Source organism: Oryzias melastigma, linkage group LG15, assembly GCF_002922805.2.
Source record: "Oryzias melastigma strain HK-1 linkage group LG15, ASM292280v2, whole genome shotgun sequence".
Lineage (NCBI taxonomy): Eukaryota > Metazoa > Chordata > Actinopteri > Beloniformes > Adrianichthyidae > Oryzias > Oryzias melastigma.
The window spans coordinates 8167283-8190391 of NC_050526.1; the positions used below are offsets into that span (position 1 = coordinate 8167283).

Below are 23109 nucleotides of genomic sequence, written 5' to 3' on the forward strand. Positions count from 1 at the left end.
AAAATACTTGAAACTTAAATAAAAGAAACTACACATGTAAAATTACCAATTGAAAAATAATATATCCATTAGTAACATCTGCTCTTTGGGATTTTCTACTTTTTTTTTTTTTTTTTTTCGTAATCTTAACCTTCAATTCTCTGTTTTCAGTTTGAATTCAGATTTTTGAGTTTCTGCTGCCGAGCTGATCCTAATTTCATTTGGGGGCGGGGCTTTGAGCTCATTGGCTACCGAGACATGTTTCCCGTGGGGTTTCTACATTTTTGTCAGACACACATTTAGTTTCACACTTTTCTCTCATTTTTTATTCTCACTGTTCAAGCTTTCAATTTTACACTTTTTTTTAAATTTGTAATATTTATTTAACTTTTCAATAGTGTTTAATTTTTTTTTCACATTTTCAAAGGTGTTTTTCCTTCACTTTAGCAGATCCTGATTTGACCCCACAGAACCAGTCTTTCCTGGAGTTTTTCTTTGCTTTTTCCATGTTTCTCCTGCTGTAAGCCTGTTTTCAGTCCTGTTGATTATCTTGCTGTTCTTTTCCCACCACACACCTGCTATATCACTCACCTGTTTTTTTGTTTTTCTGTTTTGCTTTGTCGTGCCCTCATTGTCTGTCCTTGGTTTGTTTTTCCTTTTTGCCAAGCTTGGTTTCTGCTCTTTCAGGCATTTGTTTGGGTTTGGTTGGATTTTCAGCTTTGCAGTGATTCTTTCTTTTTTTCTCTTTTTTGTTTCATAAGACTGGAACTACCTTCAGTCCAAAATCTCCAACCTGCTGTTTGTGTTCAGGTCTTCCTGCCAAACAGTGACTTGCACATTATTCATAAGGCTGGGCGTAATCAGCAGTAGAAGCTGTTATCATTCTGGTCTGGTCACATGGTTTTGACATGCATGCAAGAATCTCCTTCAGAAAATGCACCGTGTTTGCAGGCATGAAATTCTGCATGGATTGCTGCAGTTTGTATGTTGCCTCTCATCATTTGTTAAACAAATAACAGAGTTTATACTGAGAGAAAGAAATGTTCTGATGGAAGTTCCTTCATCTCAGCACTAAAGGGCTTTAAAATTGAGCAAAAGGACTCCACTGTGATTCAACAAGGAAGGACTGACTCTCACTTCAACAGCCTGACTGCAGCTTGTTAAGAGATTCTGGGTTAATATGGGATGTAAGCATTGTAAAATGCAGGCTCCTGCAATACAACTGCAGTCTGCCCCCCTTCCTCCGACTGTGCGGTCTGGCTGTTCCAGATGAAAGACGTGAAAGAATCCCGGGATGACTTTGATCGAGGTCTACCATCAGACAGTGATGGAGGTTCAAAGACCAGCGTTTCAGCAGTCTTGTAGCCCAAAAGTCGGCAGTGTCAGAAGTTCAAGACGATGATCAGAACTGTGACTGATTCTTCAACATGAAGTTCACTTCTAACCATCCAACTGCAAAATGGAAAAAAACGCAGAATGCCCTCAAATGTTCCACACTGTCTTCATTTCTCTTTGTGTTTTGTCACTACAGTAAGAGCTTCTGACAAATGTTTCTCTTCCTGCTTTAAATATGTGGGTGGAGCTTGTGAGAACGTTTGATGAAGTCAAAGTCTGGGCCAGACAGACGATTCTTCTCCAAGTGTCTCTCTTCTTGTGGACCATGAACTATTGCTGCTCTCCTGAAAGGACAAAGAAAGAAAACCCATTGAGCTGTTTCCGCATTGAGAGCTTTTACTCGAATGAGTTATATTTTTATACACTTGAAAATGTTAAACGTGTCTTACAAGAGAACATGGCTAAGCATTTCAGTTTCTGTGGCGCTACATTCAAAATGGCAGGTGTGCACCATTCAGCTGCGTGCTTGACAACCAAAGAAGCTAATTCACTTTTCTCTATTCTTTAAACATAAACTAACCATAAACAAAATATTTCTGTGACACTTTGAGAACAAACTGACAGTTTAGAATCAAGAAATATTTCAAACAAATGTGAATAATTGCCTGAAAGGAGAAAAAATGAAAACCCATCAAGCTGTTTCCTCATTGAGAGTTTGAGTAAAACAAGCCCAGTGCGCCCCCTTTTGCCTGTTTGAAGCATCAATAATTTATATGTGGACATGAAGAAAATTACAGATTTTCAGAAAGCATTTATGGGCAAACTGAGTTATTTTCTTGTGATTATTAAGAAAATGTAGTCTTATGTGTACACTAATCTTCAGCGCTGGATATTTATCACGTTTCCGATTGTGGCCTGACATCTCAGTATATTTGACTGATGGGTCCAATAGTGTGAGAATTCATGGGGCAGATTCTTGGGATTCCACTGGGCTCTAATTTAGGACCTCTTTATTCTCCTTCAACTTCCTTCTTCTGAGTTTCTATGAGTGAAAATAGTTTCATTCCATTGTTGTACTAACAATAATTAGACATATTTACCAATTTAAAAATCTGCTCTGTCTCTCCATTAGTGTCCACTTTATAAAACATCACAGACTGGACAACTTTACATCGCCGTGTCTCCTGATGACCTTGAACCTGTAAATACTCTTTTTAATTGTATTTTAGATATAAAGTCATGGATGGCAGAGAACTTCCTTCAGCTCAACCAGGACAAAACGGAAGTTTTAATCATCTGTCCTGAAGACAAGAGAGAGAGAATTTTAACTCGTCTTCAGAATTTTAAACCTTCTCATTCTGTGAGAAACCTGGGCGTTCTTTTAGACTCTGAGCTGAATTTTATTCCTCATATTAAAAACGTCGTTAAGACAGGATTTTATCATCTTAAAAATATCGCCAGAGTCCGCCCATTCCTCTCTCTTCCAGCACAGAGGTGCTGATGCATGCTTTTATTTTTAGTCGTTTAGATTACTGTAATGCCCTGCTCTCTGGTTTACCTCAAAAGTCTCTTACAAACTTACAATTATTACAGAACTCGGCGGCACGAGTTCTGACGAGGACCAGGGGGCGGGAACACATTACACCAGTTTTAAAATCGCTGCATTGGCTCCCTGTGCGTTTCAGGATTGATTTTAAGATTCTTTTAATGGTTTATAAATGTTTTTATGGGCCTTCTTATTTAAGTGATCTTCTTTTAAAGTATGAACCCTCGCGGACCCTGAGGTCCTCCGGCACGTGCCTCTTAGTTGTCCCTAAAGTTAGGACCAAAACCTATGATGAGTTCTCGCTCCACCTCTACGGTCATACTAAACATGTTTTTACTATTATCATATTCAAATTATTGAAGTATTTTGAATTGTTTTTAATGCTTTTATTTATTTTAAGCTCCAGTGTTTCCTCACAGGGATCCTCTGTTCTGGGGCTCCACCTGCAGGGGGGGGGGTTGTTGCTGCAGTGCCCGTTCTCATTGGGGCGGCTGGGGTCCTGCTCTGTAGAGCCGGCCCTGCGCTCCCCCGTGCTGCGCGGGTGCTGCGGCGACGCCCCCTGTGGTGGGGCTGGGCCTTGAATAAATGGATCCTCGTAATATGATTTCTGCACACTAGTACCCAGCCAGACTGTTTCCTTAGATCTGCAGTTCTTACCTCTTTGTTCAGTTTTGTTGTTAGCGGTCATATTGGGGGAAATTGGGCGGTGGAGGGAGGAACTGGGGGAGGGAGGGATGTTCATTTCGTGTTAGTTTTCTCTGTGTGAATTTGTTTTTAAACACTCTGTGGGGTTTTACGTTTTTAATATGCATTTTATTTGCCTTTATGTTAAGCGCTTTGTGTTTCAGCCGAATGAAAGGTGCTACAAAAATTTGAGTTTGAGTTTAAGGTTTTGTTTTACTAATAGAAACTGAAGGGTTTGTATTTGCTCCAAGCAGCTACTGTGACCGCTCCACAGGGGATCTGACTCCATCTTTACAACATTCTGGGTCAAATCGAGGCAGAGATTTTAAAATCAGCTCTGAGGTGAAGCTGCTGCTTGTTTTGTAGTCAGAGTGCAAAAGAGGGACCGCACCACTCCAATCCTACCCTTCAGTGGCTGCTTGTGCACTTCAGAGTTTACTTTAAGATCTTTTCCTAAATCTTCGAGTGATTTTGGACCGTCATACCTCTCTGACCTCCCTCCCCACACCCAGAGGTACTGAGGTCAGGAGGAAGCTCAGGGAGGACCTGTGCACAGAGGCTGTGGAAAACTGCCCCTGAGCATTTGCAAAGCCCACTGCTGATGTATTTATTATGTTTTTGACTGTATTAGTAATAGTTATTAATAGTTGTAGTGTAATGTGCCTTATTTGGCTATGGTCATATTAAGGTCCCATGTAAATTAACTCATTTAATTTGATCTACAAGTTTGATGGGACCCGGGGGAGTACTCCCCTGACATGTTAGCTTGTCTGAGTAGGGAAATGAATGCAGGGCAAACCACAGCCAACGGGCCACATGCTAAACTATGTAATCTAGCCCACTAAACTGGAATAAATTATGCTGAAAATTCTTTAAAAAAAACTGTTTTCCCTGTGTTTCCCCATAGGTGGTGCACTAGGAATACTTCAACCTTTGCTTTGAAATTCTGAAAGCTATTCTGGATTGTATTCATTCTGTTGCACACTTGAAGGAAGACCGGACAAATGTGGGTTTTGGAACATGAACACAGCACGCATTACACTTCTGTCTCGCCGATGTTTCACTCAATGGCAGGCCAGGTTAAACTTAGCTCTCCTGCATTTATCAACAAAATACATAAATAATTCTCCATTTTATACCCCTGTGACCATGGCTAACTACATATTCAGAACTCCATATCCACCACAATACCCCGTTCGTGTGTTAGCTTTAGCTGCTAAGTGCTAGCGATATAGCTAATTACATGTGAACCATCACAAATGAACAGCGCCACAAACAAAATACAGACAACGGCCAACTTCCTGTATTATCTTCCCTCTGGTGGTTCATTTTACTTTATCTATGTTATCTCTTTTCTGTAGCTTACCTGGAACATGAACACAGCACGCATTACACTTCTGTCTCGCCGATGTTTCACTCAATGGCAGGCCAGGTTAAACTTAGCTCTCCTGCCCTGCTCAATCTAGGGAAACTCCCTCTTGTGGCGACACAGAATATTACACTCTGCATGCTGAGTGCTGTGTTTTGGGTGTTGGAGAATTACTTATTTAAAAAAATACATATCAAAAAATAAACATAACATTATGGAACAGAGGGGGGTAGCTTAATTAATTTGTCCATTTGTCCATATTTATTCCTCCATCCTACAATTCATTCATTCATTTTCTTGTTCACTTTGTCCCTTTCGGGGTCGCAGGGGTGCTGGAGCCTGATGGGCGAAGGCAGGGAACACCCTGGACAGGTCGCCATTTGTGTAGAGGTTTATTGTTTTCTGACGTTCAAGTGTATTTTCTGAGTCGGACAGTCATTTTTTTTTTTTTTTTTTCGTTTTTCCCTGATGGACATCAACCCATTGGTGCAATAAAATGGGACCAAAAGCCACAGTTATGAACAAAAAAACAATATATATATATATATATATATACAAAATATATTCAATTAAATATGATGCACATTAAAGTTAAAGCATATGTCTGTCCCAATTCCATTTGTTTTCCTGAGGTGTATCACCATAGCACTCCACACATCTGTTTCTGGTCTGGCACTTTTGTCAAATTTTAGAACACTTTTTGACCCACCATTCAAAAAGTTTGCCCAGCCCTGGTGTAGGGAATTTAATGACTTGTTTGTCAAACTGAAATGCACCAAAAAACTACTGCTGGGTTAAATTTCATTTACTTAAGAAAATCTGTATATTTCTAAAGCCTCTCTTTCATTTTTAGCACAGCAAAAACATTTGCCATAGATCATTTTACTGGAGAGCAAATTAGGAAAATCTTATGGAAAATCATGGATGATGGTCATTTCCTTCTTATTTTTTACTTGTTTGCTGATGAGAAACCGTTGGAGGCTCGGTTGCATCTCTTAGTGTCACCACAGTAACCAACAATGATTGGAATATGGCCAGTATCCAGGTTACTGCATGCAGGCTGAGAAAAGGGTACGGCAGTAGCTGCAGCGTTGTCATGGCGCCTTCGTTCATTTAGTTTTACAGTCAGAACAGATGAACCTTTTTAGCACGAAATCTTGTCAGATGTTTTTTCTGCCCCTTGTCAAGTGCAGCTGCATCTCCTGATCCAACCTTCATCATCAATAGCTTTACCATCTGCAGAAGCTCCCACACCTCTGTTTGTCTCCCGTTCTGCCCATCTGTTTGATCCCTGGCAGCATTTAGCATCTATTGAGAGCCCTGTGCTGCATGCTGGACTAATCCCTAATCTGCCCTGAGATCTGTGTGTCTGCTTTGGCCAGTGAGCACCAAGTAATTGGTCTCAAATTGGAAGCATTGTTTGTGTAACAAGCGTTTTATGTGATAACAGCACCTTGCTGTCTGTTAGCGTTGCCTAACTGCTGCCCATCTCCGTCTGCACAGGATCCACAGGGAAAAAAGCACAGATCACTGCCGCGCTATGGCTGAAGGCGTTTGAGGTGCTGCAGTGACCACAGATTCAAAGCAGAGTGCACAGTCTGAATTCCAGAGCTCACATTTGCATTAACGTTGATTATCTCACAAAAGCTTTCTTCCTGGTGTCTGTCTGTCCAGCTCTGCCTGCTTTGTGCATGAACTCAGATCTCACTGAGAGTCCATGAGTCACAGCGGTGGGGAGCTGAGGATTCAGAGTTCACTAACACACACGTCTGCTCTGCTATCACACACATTAGGACAAACATGGAGATGGACACCGAGGGAAACAAGAATCACAGGCGACAGTTACACAAAGACAGCATGACCGTGCATGTAATGTATAAGGCCAGAGTGCTTTTAGAAGACATTTTCTAAAAACAAATAACAAAAAAGCTTGTTTGTGGACACAGAAAGGTGAGCGATCACACTCCCTGACATCGTTACTCATCATAACACCTCGTCCCCAGCAGCAGATTATCCAATTGTCTATCCCGGATCCAGTAATATGCATCACTGTGACATTCCTGTGATGTTCTTCAGGTTTGCTAAAATCATCAGGAGCCCTCCGCATCCCTGATTAACATTACCCAGTCCAGATTCATGTTCCTGCTCTTTAAACACAGCTTCTGCTTTTGAATCCTTGCCGTTTCTTGCAGCACAGTGTTTGAGTTTCTTCTCTGTGTGACTAAAGAGCATGATTTCCATTATCCCACCCCTGCTCCTCCTGAGACTGCAGTGGGATCTCAAAAGAAAAGCATTCTGTGATGTATATTTCATCGGCTTGCTTCAGCAAACCCCTTCTTAAAGCCCTCTTTTTCTTTTCTTCCCAGTCTCTTGTCTATATTCCATCATGCTGCAGTGGGTATGCAGTCGTGACACGGACCCTGGAAAATGTTAGCTTGGCAGCACCTTTGTCAACAGTCATTTTATTCTATCCTAAGAAAGTTTCCTGATCAGTGACTTTAGTAAAAGCTGCTCAAAACCACACATTACATGTTGAATAAGTGGTGCATAATAGGAAATGTCCCTGATGTCCTTTGAGATTCCTGGTGGGAGTTTGATATTTGAGGTCTTAGAAGAGCTACAAATGAGTCATGGTTAAAATATTCTAACTCAGAGAAAAATGAAAATTTCTCCTTCTACTGGAGCACTCCAAATTCTAAAGGAGTGTTAAGGAGCTGTGTGGTGTTCTTCTGCCAAACTAACCAGGTGAGGGTGGACTCTCATAAGCTAAGATGCTCCTGCTTTCTCAGCAGTGATTCCCTTTAAGAAGCTGCACAGCTGCTTAATGAGGCTCTGAGGATAAATGCTTACATGTCAGGTTAGCGCTGGTGATCACTCCTGTTCAACATTAACTACACAAATGGATAAAAACTGGGATTTGGTAGAGTCTGCACAGATTCCTTCTGCTTGTTCTGAGAACATAATTCTCAAGAAGTCAAAGCAAATTTTATGGGTTTCTTTGAGGAGTAACTCAGACTATATAAAATTAAAATCATGTAAAGCACCGCCTACTAAAAAGTCAAGATGAATTAAAAACTGTGTGGTGAAGAGAGGGAGAACCGGATCAGAAAAGCTCTCTGGAAGTCTGACATCACCCTTTGGTCTATATCAAGGGTCTGCAACCTTTAACCTCAAAGGAGCCAAAACCCAGCTAGAGCCTCAATGGTTCCCAAATAAATTAAAAAGAAAAAAAAATCACATTTATTTTTGTTTATGCGTCCAATAAGCCATAAGTCGAACATGTAGCTTTAAAAGAAATATAAATATAGTTACATTATAACTGTGTGATATTTTTATTTATATAAATTCTAATTTATTTTACTTTGACACCAGCACATGCAAGTTCCTTTCAAAATAAAATGCACCATGTCAAATAAGATTATCCTGCTGCAGCAAATTTACCTGAGTTACAAATGCTAGAAAGTGAAGTCAAACTTGGTGTTTTCGATCAATATGACGCACTGTTACATTTGTCTCCTTGTACTATCAAATATAAACATGGCAACGTTGAGGGGCGGGGTTTGATTCCAGCCATAAAGTATTTTCAATAATCTGCAGGATCTTAAAAAAATCCATCAAGAAGACAGAATAACTGCAGCTTGTGTTCAATCCATTTGCCCCCTAGTGGATAAGTGAAGCAACTTTGGAATGGTTTGGATTTGACTCTCTGGAATGACAGACAGCTACGTGGGAAAAAACATTTTGAGTGTTTTGCAAAAGCACAACTATCAGCAGGTCACATTTTATTTCAGGTCACATTTTGTATCAAAATCAGATCACAGCTGCTGATGACCACTTCATGCTCTGACTTCCTGTTGACATTTGACTTTGTTTAACATCAAGTGTGGTCAGGTTTTGAGCGGGACAGATACTCCAGGTTCCAGTAGTGAAAGACCCCTGTATACCACGTTTCCAAACCTGGCTGCATTTGTAGGTAGGAAAGCTGTGCTATAGTTGGATCGTCTAAAAATACCTGGCCTCTTCTCTCAAGGCACAAAAAGAAAGAGAGAAGCAGGTGAGGATTCAGGGAGTGACCTGATGAACCATTTCACCCTCAAGACAAAGCATGGCTGAAAACGCACACAAAATAGTTTTGAAGAACAACAACAAAACATCGAAATGAGCTTTTCTAAGGATTCAGTTCAAGGCGCTTTAACCTGATTTTGGCACTGAAATATAAGTAGAAACAAGAATGTTTAGTCCTAATGTAGTGAATACATTTCAAGCCGTCATTATGCAAAGCAAAATGTTGATGTTGCTCACCTTTCAGCTTATCCCATTAGGGGTCGCCACAGTGAAACAGCATCCCCTGCTTTGCACAGGTGATAAGGCAGAGAGGTTTTCCACTGGATGCCCTTCCTGAAACAACCTCGTATGCAAGCGACAGGGAGACCCCGTTAGGCAGCAGCATCGAGTGTCCCGACCAAGGATCCACACTGGATTGTACACCCTGGGGATTAAACCTAGGTATCCTGAGTGGCAGTCTACACCTGGCCCACTGAGCCATCCAGCCACAAAAAAGAGAGCATATCTACTCAAGGAGTTTGCATGTTCTCCCCGTGCATGCGTGGGTTTTCACCGGGGACTCCGGCTTCCTCCCACCGTCCAAAAACATGCTTCATAGGCTGATTGGTGACTCTAAATTGTCCCTAGGTGTGAATGTGAGAGTGAATGTGTGTGATTGAGGCCCTGAGACAGACTGGTGACCTGTCCAGGGTGTACCCCGCCTTCGCCCATCAGTAGCCGGGATAGGCTCCGGCACCCCCGCGACCCCGAAAGGGACACAGCGGACAGGAAAATGGATGGATGGATGGATGGATGGATATCTACTCAAATTTCTTGTCAAATGTACAATTTCTCTTGATAACTAATGACCATCCCCAGATGAAACGTGACAGAACCAACTCCCTCTTTGTACAGCAGCATAGTTCTGTTGCTGTCCAAATATATGAATAAATATTTATTTCATATATATGTCTATATATGAAGCACGGGCTATGATTTTGTGTTTAGACTTGGAGCTTTGCAAAAGCACCAGTGACGAAGACTTAGAGCAGACAGGGAATCTCTGATGAGAGTGCAAAGAGAAGTTTGGATCCTACACATTATCTTAAGGTAAACTTGTGTTCTTCTAGTGGTTTTTGATGCTTTTGGTGGAACATAACTTTTGTCTGTTGTCGTCTTCCTCCGTCTCTGTCCCAGAGGTTTTCTGTTTGCTGAAACTTCACTTTGTGAGCATGCGTAGTTCACTCTCATTTCTTGCAAACAGTTTGAGTTTGTTATGCACTCCTGCTGCTCTGGAGAAACTATGTTCTAGAAAATGAGACAAGCTTTTTGAGTTTGGCTAAAAACAGCATCATCATAACTAAAAGACCACTGGGAACACTTTTACAAAACATAAAAGATGATCAGAGTGGGACTTTAAGGTTTTTTTAAGACACACATCCTTCCAACACTAAAAAAAGCCACCACTGTATAATTTTGCCTTGATCATTATTGATGTGATTTTCTTACCCATCCATAAGACTGTTTAGCAGAAGAGGTGACAGCAGCAGTTTGGGATTTTAGTCAACAGCAAAGAGCTGTCTGCTGAGGAGGACAGAGAACTCGGAGGGGGGTGGGGGTGTCCTTTTGCAGAGGCCAGCTGGCATGGGCACAGCATAGGAGCTCGGGTAAAACTGCAAAGTGCTCTCCTGCACCCATCACGAATAACACATGTGCAGCCAAGGCTGGTTAAGCGCAGACTCGGCCAGAAACACATACAGTACGAGTCGGACTCGTGTGCTGGGCCATAGTAATTAGCAGGTGTCAGAGCAGTGTGTATTAAAGCAAAGTCTTGATCCGAACCCTTCTAAGCTTCAGGTTCTGTATTAACACATGTCAAATTTCCTTTTTTTAAGGTTTCAGGTCAATTTTATTTCTCTAATCAGGTTGTCATGTAATGAAACTAATGTTACACAATTCTGTACATTATTATTATACAATATTGTACAATTGTTATTACATTACAAACATTAACGAGTCTCACACAGGGATTACCATCCAGAAATGAGGGGGTTTACTATGAAAACACAAAAGCACAAAACAGTCTCTGCTGGCCTCACTTACACACAGCCTAAAAGAAGACAGGGACAAACCACCACAGTCACATGGGAACATCCATGCTGGTGCGAGTCCTGCAGCGGGCATTAGCAGGTTTCCAAATGCTGCATGTATATTTAAAAGACATTTCACATGTTTAACAAGAATAAAAATGGCGGGACGAATGTCTTAACTAATTAACTGTGTATTTCTATGTTGAAAACTTTGTGTAAACTTCTTTTTCCTTTTGAAAAAGCAATAGCCATCTCCAGATGTGGCAGCCCTACATCTGAGTAACCAAACTGCACAACACTCGGGTATGTTTGAAACAAAAAGAAAAAAAAAACAAGCAAAAAATGATGACAAAGAGACAAAGCAAAAACAAAGGTAAAAGGAAAAACATTGCTGGGCAAGAAAAGCCAAAGACTGAAGAACTGAACCCTACACTGTAGCCTGAGCATGAAACATCACTGCAATAGAAAGGAAAGGAAAAGCAACAAGTGAAGTGTAATAGTAACTTGTTAAAATAATAAAGATCACGGGTAAATCCCATTGGATTATCTAGCACCAGAGCAAACTGCTAAACGGTCTTTGGAAAAGGATTTCTGAGACACTTAGAATGTTCTTGATAATCTCCACTGATCCAGAACTGGCTGGGATCAGCACCAGGAACCCCTGTGACATGCACCAGCTCAAAGTATAGATGGATGGTACTCAAGAAAAGTCAGTTTACTGCAAATAGTGCCAGATAATAAACCATCATGGTACATTAGAGAACAGCAGCAGGAGGAGGAATGATAACTGAAATACATGTCAAAAGACACTAAAGTCATCAGTCATGCAGCATAGAAACTGACCAGTAGTTTACAGTCTCCAAGCTCTTAAAAAAATGAGTTTTTTTTTTACAACTTGAACCTATGGAGGATGAGTTTGACCCATCAAAAGAGAGATGTATGAATGTTCTTTTGTTCAAAGTGTCTATTATTATAATAATCTCAGGAGTGACATCTCTACTCTGGTGTTTTCTCATTGCTCTAAAACAGTTTTTGTGCCTCCACAGAATTATTTGTGTAGAAGTTGTGGAGCTGATCTGTCTTTCTACTCATTTAGCTGATTTGTATCTGTTCACAAAGACCCACTCCAATCAAAATAGTGTTTTGAGCATGTTCTTGTGGTATTTGATTCTTGATGGGGGACATATGTAAATGAGATTAAGGTTAAAAATTGTGTTTCTTAGAGTTTCTTTATTCATATCATGAAAATCATATCAGACAAATAAATGTTGGATAGAGCTTATTGTTGTTACAACTACAATCAGCAGGCCACAAGCTTCCTGCTCCGCTCCATTCTGATGCATCCACTTGCAGACAAATAGATCCATGAACGTCTTTGCTTCCCTTATCTGAACTGGAACCTGGATCAGAGCTGTACAGCTCCAATATTTCTTACCATTTTTGTTGTACTGCTAATGTTAGGTTCTGGGTGTAAGCTAGTGCAACACAGAAACGAAGGGAAACGAACTTACTTCCACACCAACAGTCCTGTCCACAACTCAGAGGGGAATTTCTAGAAAAAAAAACTCCTGACGCTCTGCACAAACTATGTGGTAGAATGCAACAATTTTTATGTTTGGCTAGAAACAGCATAAACCTAATAAACAGACCACTGGGAACACTTTGAAAACATATCAAAATGAGAGGAACTGGAGGTGGACCTGAAAATGCAGAAGATTTGGCTTGGTGACCGAAACTAAGCCTTTCAATAAGTAAACTGAAACAAAATCATGGCAGAAACAAGAACAAAAAAGTGATAAAAACAGAACAGATGACCTGAGAATGAAGAAATGAAAAAACAGACACTTAAACAGACTGAGGGTGATGAACTAAAAGAAGACAGCCGTGAATGATCCACCTGAACCTATGAGGCTGAGGAGTCCAACAGAACATGACACATCACAAAAACCCAAGCACAGAGTCATCATTCAAAAGATGATCGGGGACTTTCAAGGAAAAAAGAAACATTTCCTAACATGAGTCATGACTTACAAACTTTCTCTTTTGCTCTTCATTTCTAGAGCTTTGAACAAAAGTGCTACAGTAACCCTAAAGCTTTCAAATTAATAAAAAAAGACAGTTATATTTGTTTTAAAAAGAAGAATATCTGTATTTTTAAGTTGATATGATCGGCCAGAACTGGTCTAAAACGCTTGCCTTTCATTCTGACTGCTGGATTGGATTTAGTTCATCATTTTCCGTCCAGTGATTCAGGATTCAGAGAAGCGGTGTTGGCTGAGGCTGGATCCTGCGACTTCCTTCCTCACCGTCAGATTGCATCAACTCTTCTTGCTCTTCTGATCCCATGTTTGATTAGTCAGTGATCAAAGGAAGAGTTCAAACAGGGTCTAGGATCAGTCATTCACAGCCGACTTCAAATCTTCTTAAGCTTCATTCATTACTTGTCATAAATTTTGGGTGCAATCTGCAACGGGCAGATTTTTGGTTTATTTATGGAAATATGGAAGTGGGATTTCCTTCCAATGTGATGCATTGAGTTGCATAAGTAGTGCAGAGTTTTAAAGAGTGCTTTATTTCTCACTCAGATGACGACTTTGAGATGTGTCAAAGCGTGCTCCGAGATCCCACTGATCAGAAAAGCGTGGGAACGTTTGAATGCTGGGACGCAAACTCTCCCAGGGGTTCTGCTGCAGCGCCAGAATTTTTGAGGCATGTTTGGAAGCTGAACGCTGAGGCTACTTTTGTGATTTTTTTTTTTTTTTTAATCACACAGCTGAATAACTCAGAAATACCTGCATTTCTAATTCAGCATGAAGAGTCAATCTGTCAGAGACTTCTACCAAGAGAAGAGGAAATTCCATAAAAATACATTCGGACTGACTGAGTCTTTAACTTACATTGTTTGTTTATGAACTCTATTAGTTTTTGACATGAATTCTTCATTCTCTCTTCACAGCTAGAATCTGGTTTGAATCCCGGCTGGGATCTTTCTGTGTGGAGTTTGCATGTTCTCCTCGTGCATGTGCAGGTTTTCTCCAGCTTCCTCCAGCAGAAACATGTTTCTTATAGCCTGATTGGTGATTCCAGGTGTGAATGTAAGTGTGTGTGAGGCTGCGACAAACATGTCCAAGGTGAAACACACTTTTATCCAAGAGTGGCTGGGGTAGGCTCCAGCAACATCACTGAAGGAATTAAACAGGTTTGAATTAGTGGATGGATGGAGATACAAAATAACTGCATGTATTTATACATTCAATATTTCTAGGCCAGAATCATACTGAGTGTGTTTGTGGCGCTTATTTCATTCACTGCAAAAACAAGCCTTTATGAAAGAAGTCATTAAATGTTGAAATTGAAAAAAAAAAAACATTTAAATAGGCAAAAAAACAAACAAACAAAAACACTTGGAGTAAGAAAAATAGTCTTGACATTTTTGTCCTGAAGACATGTTTTCTGACGTAAACTAAGATTATTTTACTCTTAAAAACTTTCTTGATTGGATTATTTTTCTTGCAAGATAGTTTTTTTTAAATGAGTACTGATTGGCAAGAAATAATTTGTTAATAACATTTCTGTAAATTGATTCGAAAGCTCAGCAGACATATAGGGAAAATAGAGGAAGTGCTTGTGTGTCCACGTGTGGTACAGATGCATTCTTCCTAAAGAACACAAACTGCATAACATTACAGCCAAATTTACTGAATAAAAATTGAGTACTTTTCTTCCTTCTCATTTTAAAATCTTTTTGACCCTGAGACAAATATATATATTTTTTTACCTTGATGTCATTTGAGTTCTGTCCTGCATAAGAAACCTACACATCTTTAGAACCACTGTTTTTTTTTTTGTGAACCCTGTTAGAACACCTGTGACTTGCATCTGTGATCCAAATCCTTCAACATCCCTGAACAACACCTCAGTTGCATTGTTTCACCTAAAAATAGAAAAAAATGGTTTTCTCTCAAAAATTCAATTAAAAATGACAAAATAATCATAAACTTTCTGTGAAATGATGTAATAAGTACTAAGATACGTATTCATAGGGTCTGTGGTCCAAATCCTGAGGCGTGCGAACGTTCCCACGCAGAATCAAAGTGGACTCTGGGAGGAGGAACCCCTCACAGTGTTTGGAAGCGTTGCTACAGCAGGTTAAACATCTCTATTCACTGCAGTGAAGGTCTAAACAAAAAGAGCTCTGCTGTGCACAGAAATATAAACATCTTTTTTAGACTAAAAGAAGTTGACAATTTTTAAGTCATAATTAAAGCTTTGCCTTAATACATTTGGCAGGAGACTAATAACTGGCCTTTTAAGTCAAGCTTTGGAGAATCAGCTGTAAGACAAATATTGCATTCATGTCTGCAGCGCTGCAGGTTCTGATGCAGAAAAACGAATCATTAGTTCCTCTCTGGCTCTGTCACTCTTCACTGTTGCCATCTAGACCATGATCTCAGTGAGATTTGGCAGCTGCTGGGCTCTGCTCGCCTCACCTCGCTGAATCATGATGTATGATGTTTATATAGCCATAAAATCCCCTCCAGAGGTGAAATGCTCGCTGCTTCCCCTAATTAAGAGCAAGCAGACATAAACACAGGCACAGCCTCACACACAAAAACACTGGATTAACGCACACACACACACACATGAGGCGAGAGGCGCTGCTCCGCACACAGCTGCAGAAAACACATCAACACTCAATCACATGGCATATTTTATTACTCATATTTCTGTCGCCAAAGGAAAGGTGGATGTTTGACTTGGCTAACACAAAGAGTAAAATTTAAGTACCTCAAAAAATGTGGATGTGACAGACATCTCTCCAGGTGCTATTCCCCCCAAGAACACATTATGTGAAGTTACTTATCAATACAAATCAGTAATACATTTCCTGTCAGTTCATTTCCCCTCCTGAACGTGCACGTCATTACTAAAGGGAATGCAGGCGTCCCCCAGTCTAATGCATATCTTTAAGGGCTGATGGGAAATTGGTGAGAACTACTGTATGATTTATCTGTCCACGCTTGCAGTGCAACACAACATGTTTCATGGTCACAACTACATGGTGCAGAAGCTCTTTGACAAGCAAACTGAAGACCAGTTGGCTGCAGATTAACACCTCACGTGTGAAGAGGGAGTCCTCCAGGCCTGTCCTCTTCATCAGCAGATTGGCCGTCGTACACTTCCCTCTCATGCAGCCTCTTATCAGCTTCTTTTTGCTGAGGCAAGTCAAACATGAGCAGACACACATAGCTGCTTTTGCCAGAACACTAAAAAAGGTCCTTAAAGCCACATTTAATCAAAACAGTATTAATTGGACTGGAAAAATGTTTCCATGAAAGCCCTTAAAGGATTTCTCACTTGACATAAAACGTTCAGATTCACCTGCATCTTTCACATCGCAATACCTCATATATGAGGAATGAAATGTTTCAAGTAAGAGTGTGTACTTGAATGACTGCTTACCTTTAGCCTGTAAACAATGATATGCTTTTAGTTAGATTTGATTGTAAAATGTTATTATGTAATCAGTTGTTTGTGGAAAAGTTTAATTTGTGAGTGGGTATTGAATGATTGTTTACATTTATATTGACGTTTGTATTGTATTGATTTTTACTTGTTTGGGACGACAGATGAAAACTAGCTTCGGCTATAATCTGGTGTGAAGCATCTTAAATGTTTTTGCACATTGTCCCTGTCAAATAAACTATTGAAATAGGAAATATAAATAATAAAAAAATATTTATGAAACATCTAAGATTCCAGAGCAAGCAGAAGCCTCCAACTGACAGCATGCTCAGTGAATGTCTCAGGAAATGGAAAGAAGAGGATTTGATGCTGGAGGAAAGAGACTCATGGGAGGACTAGCCCCTGCATGGAATGTACCACCAGACAATAACTGAAGTGGCTGATATCAAGAAGTTCTATCAATGGCTAGAGAGGGCTGGTCTGCAGGACAGCACAGAAGCTCTGATGCTGGCAGCACAGGAACAAGCCCTGAACACCAGAGTGATAGAGGCTCAGATCTACCACACCAGACAAGACCCAAGCTGTAGGCTGTGCAAAGAGGAAACAATCCAGCACACAACTGCAGGGTGGAAGATGCTGGCGGGGAAAGCATACATGGAGCGCCACAACCAAGTGGCTGGAATAATATCCAGAAACATGTGTGCAGAATATGGACTGGAAACCCCAAAGTCAAAATGGAAACACCTCAGAAAGTGGTAGAGAATGAGAGAGCAAAGATCCTGTGGGACTTCCAGATCCAGACGGACAGGATGGTAGTAGAGAACCAACCAGACATTGTAGTGGTGGATAAAGAACAGAGGAGGATGTGGATGTGGTGGATGTGGCAGTACCAAGCCATGGTAACATCAAGAAGAAGGAACATGAGAAACTGGAGAAACACCAGGGACTCAGAGAGGACCTGGAGAAAGCTTGGAAGGTGAAAGTGACAGTGGTGCCCGTGGTAATTGGAGCACTCGGGGCTGTAACCTCCAAACTGGAGGAGTGGCTACAGCAGTTCCCTGGAAAGACCTCAGACATTCTTCCAGAGGACTGGGAACTTGAGGTCCTGAACAGTATCTTAGATGTTCTGATGCATTTTCTGGACCGAGATGTCTGAGGTGCTTCAATCACCATGAGCCAACTTCACATTCCAGGCCTTCTCTATCCCCTCCTCTAGTGCCTGCTATAACTCCAGCATATTTTTTTATATTTCAGAAACTCTAAGCAAAAATGTGTCTGAGTGTGAGTTAGGTAAAGGGCCAATATCATATTGATCTTAAGGCATTCAGAGTAAACTATATCCAGATATATGATCATATATTACCGTTTGCACACCAAAAAACACATTTTTTATGAAGAATGAATTCTTTTTGTGAACCATTTTTCTACCTGGAAGAAAGATGCCTTAATCTCTGAGGCTCCGCCTCTCGCTCATTGTGGGTGTCGCCCATTTCATGACATCAACCAAAAGCTGTCCTCGGCAGTGTGTCTGCGTTTCTCCAACAAAAACCAAAGCGTTGCTCTGTCACGTGCTCCAACCGTTCCTTTTTCTTTGGGAAGGCTGAACAAACTCCTAAATCTTTTGCAGCCTACAACACATTTTCACCACTTAGTAAACATTGTCTTATGCAAAAAAAGAGCCGTTGTTGTCTTTGCAGATTAAGTGCAAGAGGAGCCACTACTTCTCAGAGTCAATGCATTTTCCGTTGAGAAAGTGGGTGTTTGTTTTGACCTGGGGCAGTGGTGGCAGCACTGACTCTTCCTAGAAGGGGCTGTTCCTCCACATTCATATGAATGAACATGGGGACCTCGTCATTGTCAGGGACTGTGATAGGCTGGTGCTCAGAGAGCAGGGTTGGAAAAAAATGCTCAGAGATGTGTGAATGGGACCAAATACCACTTTGGGGTTGTTTTCCATTAGGAATAAACATTGTAAGACACCTAAAAGCTTAAAAAAGTTGATGTTTTTTATTACCTCTAAGTAAGGAGTGCACTATAGCAAACCACTTGGAAATATCACACCGGTTCAGCTCTTTGGGGGGCAGTATTGTACAAAAGCTGTTCTGAACAGGATGAGAACCAGGAGAGAAGAAAAGCCTTCAGCTCCTCACTGCAAAACTTTTGTCCACCATCTGCTGAAATCAACCCTGAAGATTGGATATTAAGGAGAGCCTGTCAGTTTCATCACTGCATGGTGCAAAAGATCAAAAGCACTGAAGCTTTAGAAAGGGAACAAAATGAAAGTCAATAAAATAAAACATAAACTGCAATAGTAATTAGGCTTGCACCACAGCAAATAACTGACTCTAGTTAAAACTGAGACATGTAGCAACTTAAGGAGCTGTGTGGGTTATATTGCAGGATCAATATCTTTTAATATTCTACTTTTGGCTTCACACCAAAGCAGACAGGTAAAGCTTCTCTCTGATATGTGGTTTGTATCAAACAATTGAACTGCAAATGGAAGGGATGGAATTTTGCAGCTTATGCAACCTTCTTGTGTGCACTCTCAGCTCCAGGGGCTCCAGAACTGTTCCCACTCTGCAGCCAGCTTTCTGTGAGTCACTGCCTCTGATGCTGCTGCACCACCAGATGATTGCATATGAAAATGCACTATAAATAATACCATAAAAAGAGTTCAGCCTCGTGCAAAAGCAGATGGAGAGGAACAAGGATGCATTTCAGTCCATATTTAGATTGTGTGAATATGCCTGCTACAACTGACCTGCCTGTTTATGTTTTATAGTTCTTGAGAAACTTTTGACATACTTTTTTCTGGCTAAAAAGTTCTCGTTTAGTCTTGGATGAGTTATGTTTTTGTCCAGTTAAATAAGAACTTGTGCGCTCCTTTGGCCATCCTGCTCTCAATGCATGTCACAATAAATCACAGCACGCTCTCCCTAGAGACTTAGTGACGACCAATAAGGAAGACAGATTTTATGTTTTCAAGTCAAGAGGATGATTTTCTTCACCATCAAGTTGTGATCATGTGACATCCAGTGGTCTGAGGGTTCTGCCTGTGTTTGGTTCCTCAGAATCGGCTTCATGAGTGACACCAGGCTTCAACATTGTTCTTGGCATGTGTCCAGAGCCATGAACTGTGGGGAGTGCAAAGGAAGGGAATGGAATGAGAAAAAGAGAGACCAGGAAAGACAGCTCATATTTATAACTTCTGCAGTGCGTCACACGAGTGCGAGCGGGCCCATCTGCTGAGGGGAACAGCATCCTGAAGGAGAAAATATCCCGAAAACATCACCTTCTTGTTTAGCTTACAGCATGCTCTTTACCTCACGTTGTGGTTCCAGATTATCTACAAGGAGTGGTAAATACCTCAGTGTCTACTTTCTAGCTGCTTCACTGCTTTTCTTCTCCATGTACATAAACAAAAGAGGCAGACGAGTGGTTCATATGTGTGGGATGGAGGGAGCTGTTGATTCAGCTGGAGCCTCTTGAATGCCTCACAGCTGATTGACATCTTCCGTCAGAGCAAATGTGAACCAGTAGAGGAGAGCAAGACGGCCATGAAGAAAAGAAAAAGGCAGCAGTGATCAGAGAGGAACAGTGGTTGAACTGACTGAGGGTCTTGCAGGCTCTGGAGTCTAGTTTCTATTTTAAATCCGAAAACTCATTTGAGATTACGGTACAGGTTGTTGGTTGGAAAAGCCAAAGAGTTTTCCCAGAAAATACGTCATCATAAAGTCTTTAGGACCTGCGACGGACTGGCGACCTGTCCAGGGTGTGCCCCGCCTTCACCCATCAGTAGCCGGGTTAGGCTCTGGCACCCCGCGACCCCGGACGGGACGAAGCGGTCAAGAAATTGGATGGATGGATAAAATCTTAAAAAAAAAAAAACCAGAAACTTCTCCTTGATCAGACTGCATAGGGCATTTTTTAGTTAACAGTTTAAAGCAAATTGAGTTTAAAATTACATTTCTGAATATCTCTATTTGAATCTCTGTGAATCAGGAGCAGACAAGAAAATGCAGTTTGAAAAAGGTAGCAGTTGTTAAACTACAATCGTTGGGGCACACGCTCCCTGCTCCGCTCCAGTCCGACACGTCTACTAGTAGACGAGTAGATCTATGATCCCTTCCCTCATCTGAGCTGCCGTACGCCTGGATAGCTCCAATACTGCTCGCCACTTCTGTTGCAGCGCTTATGTTAGCTTGGGGGTGTGAGGGGCTCTAAGCTAGCAAGAGAATGTGTAAACAGAAGAACAACAGGAAATGAGCGGAAGCGGAATTTCTGACGAACTCCTGCTCATTTTTTTGTATTGTTTTGGCTAAAAACCACACAATCATAGTTAAAAGACTACTAAGGATGATTTGAAAATAATCAAAAGTGGAACGTTAATGTGAAGGCACATGAGGAGCTAAAAGGGATGGGCCACCAGCACATCCTGACCTTAAATGTCTATTAAAACATTTCACTAGCAACTTAAAAAAAAAAAAAAAATCTCCCTATCTAGATATACATTCCCTCAGGGATTGTCTGGGAACATTAACATCTAACAGTGAATATTTTTTTTGATTTTCTCCTGTATTCACTTTTTTGATAAAAACAGAAAAGATGTGTCATGTTTGAAGGCCAAGGATAGGTCTACAATGAGGAGTTTCTGAGTGCGCAGTCTTGCAGCAGGAATGGCGTCAAGCTTCACTTGCGCCTAAGTGTCCAGCTGTAGTGCAGCAGTCATAAGGAAGACATCACAACCGACCAAAGTGAAGGAGGAGGAGATAAAGAGAGATCCACTAACAGGCGTGAAATGTCTGCCGTGGGAGAGCCTCGGCTCTGAGATGACCCATCGCACCAAACAGAACAAGCAGCAATTATTCCACAGAAAGGGGCATCACAGGGCAGGATACAGCAGCCCTTCTTATTACCCCATGCTTATCTTTTTACAGCCACGGAGGGCAAATGTCAGGATGCAGATAGATACCCCTCAAGGCTGTTTTTAGATTTGCCTGACCACACTACACATCTTTGTTAGGAATAATTCTAGAACAAGACACGCTTCAGTGGATGAAGAAACTAAGCAGAATTTTGTCATAAAATCCAAGCAGGAAACTGGGTACAAAACAGCTTTTTAACTGTGGCGAAGTACCAAATGCGCTTTCCAGGAGAAAGTAGTGACAGCATTTTCCTCAAGTTGCACTTACAAGCCGATTTTTTTCAAACAGTGCGTTTTATATGGATTAATGTAGCTTGTGTTTATTGATGTTGCAGTGATTTTGAGATGTACTCTGTCAACATGTTTTTTAGAAGTTCCAAAGAAGGTTGGGTGTTATTGTGAATATGCTAACGGGTCTAGCATGTAGCGGTGTCAAACTGTGTTTTTTTATGTCACCAACAAGGTTGGGAGTTTCCATGACAATAACATTTGTTTCAGTTCTAGTCTGTTTTTTTACGTACTGCATACACGATTCGGACTAACACTGTGAATATGCTAACTCTTCTATTGCGGCCAACATTTAGTGTGTCACAAACAAATTCACAAGTTATTGTAAATTCAGTTAATGAAGTTTGATCGGACACACTTATCTCTGACTCTTTTGTCTCGCCTAATTTGCCTTTTAGTCAATGCGCCTTATTTATGAGAGAAGTTTGTCTGACAGTAGTACTGTCAATGAAGGGTCAATGAATGGTTAAAATGTTTTTGTGGGATTAATTAATAATGACCTGTAATTAAATATTCTAATGAAACAATTTTAATGTCAATATTTTAAACATAATAATTGCTGTAAAAAGCCTTATTTTGAGATACTTTCATTTAAATTCATGACATTGCGGCACAGTAAAAGACCAAATTACAACAAAAAACTGGCTTTATGAAGCTTCCTTAATATAGTTGACTTTCAACTTTTTCTTTTACACCAGCAAGGGGTAATTTTTTCAACCTTGAACAATCAAGAAAACAAAGCAAAACACAAGAACAGATTATCCAATCCAGAGTGCTCAAATTTAACACATCCAAACATTAGGAAACACTTTCCTGAGCAATCCAAAAAATATTGACAACAAACTTTCTATTAATACCATAATACATGTTGACAAACTTCATTCCCCAGTTTTTACTGTCCCATGCGATCAGCCCTACACAGACCCCATTCATTTATGATCATGAAAACTCACCAGGCTTTATCCCTTCATTCGTAGATGTGACATAATAGCTGTAACGTTGGCGGTTTGTTTGCCTTAGCTCTGTTAGAACTACAAAGTCGCACATTGACGACGTCACAGCAGCGACACGGCAAATACCGCGTTCACAGCAGCACACAGACATCAGAACACGATCTGAAAGGAATGTAAGTAGTGTTTTTGGCTGAGTCCAGATATAACATTCATGCAAATAAACAGTTGGAGCTTTGTTTTTTTATTTTTGAGAACGTGATCATGTTAAAAATTAGGTTAATTCAATAAAAACAACATGCTCATTTGTTTGTAATTAAAATCACAATGAATGCAATAATTTGACACCCGTAATGGACAGTGTGCCTTACAATCCAGTACACCCCTTTATTCAGGAAAATAAGATATGTTACGGCTATAGCCACCGTTAG

The 23109-nt window shown here is 40.7% G+C and overlaps 1 long non-coding RNA gene across 1 annotated transcript; it reads right to left on the reverse strand.

Moving 5' to 3' along the window:
- Positions 1-384: 384 nt before the first annotated feature.
- On the reverse strand, positions 385-22760 carry LOC118599748. The gene is made up of 2 exons (XR_004949240.1): positions 22682-22760; positions 385-1658 (listed from the first exon to the last, which is right to left on the reverse strand). It is a non-coding gene; the product is annotated as an uncharacterized LOC118599748 (long non-coding RNA).
- Between the last annotated feature and the right edge of the window lie 349 nt (positions 22761-23109).